Here is a 5,385-nt window from a genome sequence, read left to right as displayed (position 1 = left end):
CATGTTTGGTTTACTATGTAACGAGAAGAAATTCATACCTAGTATAGACTTATTGCATTTCAAGAGGATAGTGAGTACGCTTTGGTTAGGTTACTTTAGAGGCTTAGTCTTCTGCAATCCTTCCGAGTGAGTTAGTGATTATCTCTATGATCTTTGCAATCATTTGAAGTGGATTTGAGGAGAAATCGCATTTCTGCTCTGTATTTAGATTAAGGGTAGTAATCTCTTTCTTTGAGGGAGAATATCTATTTAAAAGATTATTAATAGCTCACAGTAAGGTTTCATAGAGTGTTAATGCGATTGTATGGATGTATGTATTAGCTCAGCACCTATTTAGTTACTATTTGCTTGAGAAATCTAAGTTTAGTATACTTATGGAAACCTCTCGGTTCAAATAGGATTACATGCATAAACAACCTTTTTTTTGCACTTTATAACCCTAGAAAGGATGCTATGCTCGGGCTTCGCTTTCTTTCTTGACTTCTCTCCTATTATTATTTTTCATATTTTCTTATCTTTGTTTGCCTTTTGTTCACTCACACAACATTCGATCACTTAGGCTAATTTTTGGGTTTAGGGTTACTACTAGTATTAACTTTATTTTCTATGGATAGACACTCTACTTTCACACACACTTTATTACGTGATCAACACGTACTCTTGTATCCCTATCAAGTGTTTACCTCTATTGAAGGGGAAGATTAGTGACATTAGGAACACTTGAATATCCATTACTTTAGCCATTTCTTTTCTTCCTTCTTTGTTTTTCTTTTGTTTTTATTTATTATTTTCATATTCTTTTTCTTTTATTTGATTTTAGTGTATGGTGCAAATCAATAAGACTAGTAGAAGATGAAGGCAGAATAGAAAGAGTTATTGGAACAAGATTGAGAACAACTTTAATGAACGAGATAGTATCTTTGATAGTGAGTTTTGAGGAAGAGCAGTTGTACACCATGGTAGATTAAGGGAACCAACATAGGACCCTTTCAGATTACTCTTATCCCACTCTCGGTGGCTCTCAATCAAATATAGTTTACCCACCAGTTGCAGCAAACAACTTTGAGCTCAAGTCTGTATTTGTACAGATGGTCCAGAATTTAGTATAATTCCATGGGCTACCAAACGAGGATCCTAACAGTCACATAGGAGGATTCCTCGAGGTATGTGATATGCTAAATATTAACAACATATCATGACGCAATCAAACTTTGCTTTTTTCCCATTTTTATTGAAAGGAAGAGCTAAGCAGTAGCTGCAAGCACTCCCTCAATCATCTATCATGACTTGAGAGAAGCTCATCAAAGCATTTTTAGCTCATTATTTTCCACCATGAAGAATGACCAAGTTGCATCAGGAGATTACAGCTTATGCACAATTGGACACTGAATCACTATTTGAGGTATGGGAGCGATTCACAGACTTGATAAGGAAATGCCCACATCACAACCTCCCTAAATGGATAGAAGTTTAGATTTTCCATCAAGGCCTAAATTAGAGTACCAAACAGCTTATAACCTTAGCAGTGGGTAGATTAGTTAGCACTAAGACCCCAAAGGCAACCAAGCAGTTGATAGAATAGATAGCCATAAACAACTACCTGTGGAACTCTAGTGGTAGCCTAGGTGGAAGCTTTGAGCAAAAAGATTAATAACTTGTCAACTCAGAAGCTGGCTATAATCATGGCATATGACACATGTGGGGGAGGTCATGCCTCAACAAAATATTCCATTGTAAGAGTGATGCATGGACCTGTCGAACAAGTAAATTTTGTTGGTAGTGGCCTCTGAAAACAAGAGAACCCTTATAGTGGCACGTATAACCCAGGATGGTGGAATCACCCCAATTTCTCTTGGGGGAATCAAGGGCATCAGCTGAAGCCCCCGCTAAGATTTTCTCCTTACCAGCAGATAAACAAGAGACCCTCATTAGAGGAAGTACTTACTCGGTTCATTCAAAGCACGGATGTTACGTTTAAGCAGTTTGAAAACCGATTCCAGAGCATAGAGGCATTAATGAAAAACCAGCAGGCTTCTCTAACTTAGAGAATTAGGTGGGGCATATAGCTAAAATATTGTCCGAACGTCCTCAATAAAGTTTGCCGAGTAATACTGAAGCTAATCCCATGCGTATCTCAAAGCTATCACTCTTTAGAATGGTAAAGAAGTAGATATGGGTAATAAAAAGGTGATGGAGAAGGAAAAGGGACTAGAAATTGAGGTTATTGAGAGTCCGACAAAGGAAAGAGAAGCTACTCCAAATGTTGAGAAAAGAACACCACCACCAGTGAAGGAGTATGTTCCTCGTCTCTCGTACCCATCAAGGTTGAAAAATGATTATATGGACGAATAATTCAAGAGGTTTCGGGATTTGTTGACGCAATTGCATATTAATGTACCATTTGTTGAATCCTTGTCTCAAATTCTGAAGTATGCTAAATTTCTTTAGGACCTACTAACAAACAAGCAAATGAAAAGGCCATAGCGGATCTAGGTGCTAGTATCAATGTAATGGCTTATACCATGCTTACGAGACTTTAACTTAGTAACCTTAAGACAACTAGGATGACCATGCAACTAACGAACCACTCCATTAGGCATCCTGGGGGAATCATAGGTGACGTATTGTTTTAGGTTGACAAATTTATTTTCCCGATAGACTTTGTGATTTTAGATGTAGATGAAGATGTTCAAGTGCCCCTCATTCTTGGTAGGCCATTCCTCGCCACCTCCCAAGCCCTAATCAATGTTAGCAAGGGTAAGATGACATTTAGGGTTGTGGATAGGGAAGTCATGTTTGTTTTATCCAATGTAATGAAACATCCTTCAACTTTTAATAATACAAGTTATTTTCTTGTTAAGACTGATTCGATTGTGGATGAATGTGTGCAAGAAATTTTACACAAAGAGCCTTTCGAGGAGTCATTGGATAACCCTCACATTGAAGAGACCACCCCTTTGCTTACACTAACATCAATTGAGGAAGACACGAACAAGAAGCAATGGGGTGAGGTCACTTCCCCTAAGAAAGGCAAGAGAAAACCTTCGCCCAAGGATGTGACCCCTAAGTAAGTCAACTTCATTGGTAAGTTCCCTAATTTCTACGATCTCGCACTTGGGCACTATTTTGGAGACATTGATTTTGGTATTGAGAAGTGTTTCTATTTTGAACCTACTTGACATGTGCCCTATAGGTATGTCAAGCTCATTATATTAGACAACCGCTCCATGGGAGGTAAGTCCAGAAAAAAAAATTTCGTATTTTGTTGAGTTTGAGTTTTTAGTAGTAGTTTTGTAGTTTTGCTTGAGTTAATAATAATTGCTCAGCTTGTATTGGTTGGATGATTGTTATCTTAGACACTTGATAACGCCCCTTGCGTGTGACCCGCAAGTGGACGGGTTTGTCGAGTGATAAATCCCAGGTGAGTGGGGTACCGTATCCACAGAGAGTATGGAGTAAAAATACTTAAATTGCTACTTAACCACTTGAAAGTGAACAATGATAATGTTGATAAAATGTAATGAAAATAAAGATAAAAAGAAACAAGAATTAAAGGCAAAGGTAAGTGAGAGGTAAGGCAATCGATAGAAGTGGGTTACTCGGGCCATGCTCCCCCTAGGATTAATGTTTCAAGTGCAAGCTCAACTATTATACTTCCTAATCAATGCTCAATGAGTTGTGGAAATCCTTAAGTATATGGTCCCAAATCTAAGGTCAACCGTGACTAACTCTATACTATGTCCCAGTGAAGAAATCACTCAGTCTCAACACCTCACACTGCGTAAAGTTGCATGGAGTTCTAAGGAATCCAAGTGATAAACCCTCTTCCTATGTATAGACCTAACCCTTTGATCTAGGCGAAAGGCCCCTAGTCACGACTAAGCCCCAGACAATAAAGTCCCTTCAACGCTTCACACTTTTGCTCATGCAACTAAGCCCAACAGAGTTCATCCTCTAGAACTTCACTCTATTGTGACCGCCAAGAACTCAAGGAAATAGAGGTAGGATAAAAAACACCAGAGGGGAAAGGGGACTCTCCACTACCTCTCGACTCACCCTCTCAACCCTATCTAATCAAGCAATGTCTAACCCTCGTAGTGTGTCACTCATCTACAATGGTTACCAAGATGGACTCTCAACCCTAGTGTCACTCTAGGGGAGAAATCATTCCACAAGCACTGATGATTGGAACTCAGTTGAAACATCAATTAAGGAAAGCGTAATAAAATATCAATGAAACAATAACATCATAGGGTTCATAAAATCCAAGTACCCACTAGGGAATTTAGCTCTCCATGGAGCACAATACAATCAACAATGAAACGAAAGTAAAAATAAGTGTTCCGTAAGAAAACCCCCTCGGTAGTCTTGTCGATGGTCTTGTGGAGTAGCCAAGTCTTCTCCAAAGGTCCCCTTGTCCCGCCTAGGGCACACCTCGCTGGATCTATACCAACGAAAGCTCCCCCAATAAACTTCTTCCAAGCGAATCACGGTGTCGAATCCCTCAAACCACTCGAAAGACTTATCAAAAGCCTCTCTAAACCCTAGCCGACAACTTCCTAAATGATGGACAAAAGTGGAAGAGAATAGGGGAAAAAGATCCCAAAAATCGGGCTGAATCGCAGCTTAAATAGGGCTCAAATTGGGAATCCACACACCCCTGTGGATTTTTCCCACGGCTTGTGGAATTTCCACACGGTCATGGGGAATTTCCACACTGCCGTGTGGATTATTTGGAAATCCTATTTTCTGCCGGCTGTGAACAGTAATTGCTACAATACTTACTACATTGTTTTGCTAGAGTACCTACTACAATACTCTCCCAAAACACTCCCAATTCCATGCTTTTCATCGAGGCAACATAAACAGGCACATGTTTATGTCATAGATCGCACGTCTTCTTCAATCAAAAGCTTCATTAGCGGAGGTCTTGTTATCAATGCACAAGTCGGGATACGCAAATGTGACTGTCTTTGTGCCCCTCCAACTCATTGTAGTGGCTTGAATTCATAGTGGTTGCCACACATTCACGTATCTTGGAGTCCCACTTGTGTCTTAACATTTGTTCCTTCCAAGATTCTGCTAAATAATATGTTTACGATTTACTTTTGGCTTCTTTTCTCAATACTTAGCTTCACAACCCTACATGCGCAAAAGAACACAAATACACATGTATTAGTGCTTAAACCTACTAAAGGTAATACTCAACATAAGGAAAGAACACTTTGCATTCTTATCACATAAGCACTTATCAACACTTATTTTATCTTTCCTAAGTCATATATGTACTTCAGCCTAGCTGTATGAAACAGAGAAAACTCTGCTCAATTTTCTAGGACTCTTATGGGCTACTTACGCCTGTGAGAAGGGCCATAAGCGTCAAAC

At 39.4% G+C, this 5,385-nt stretch overlaps 1 non-coding gene across 1 annotated transcript; it reads right to left on the bottom strand.

Moving 5' to 3' along the window:
- Positions 1–1,345: 1,345 nt before the first annotated feature.
- LOC120276559 lies at positions 1,346–1,452 on the bottom strand. Its single transcript, XR_005541275.1, has one exon. It is a non-coding gene; the product is annotated as a small nucleolar RNA R71 (small nucleolar RNA).
- Between the last annotated feature and the right edge of the window lie 3,933 nt (positions 1,453–5,385).

The sequence above is a fragment of the Dioscorea cayenensis genome, chromosome 14, assembly GCF_009730915.1.
Source record: "Dioscorea cayenensis subsp. rotundata cultivar TDr96_F1 chromosome 14, TDr96_F1_v2_PseudoChromosome.rev07_lg8_w22 25.fasta, whole genome shotgun sequence".
Taxonomy (NCBI): Eukaryota; Viridiplantae; Streptophyta; class Magnoliopsida; order Dioscoreales; family Dioscoreaceae; genus Dioscorea; species Dioscorea cayenensis.
The sequence above is the reverse complement of the archived record's forward strand: the minus strand, read 5'-3'. Positions and strand labels throughout refer to the sequence as shown.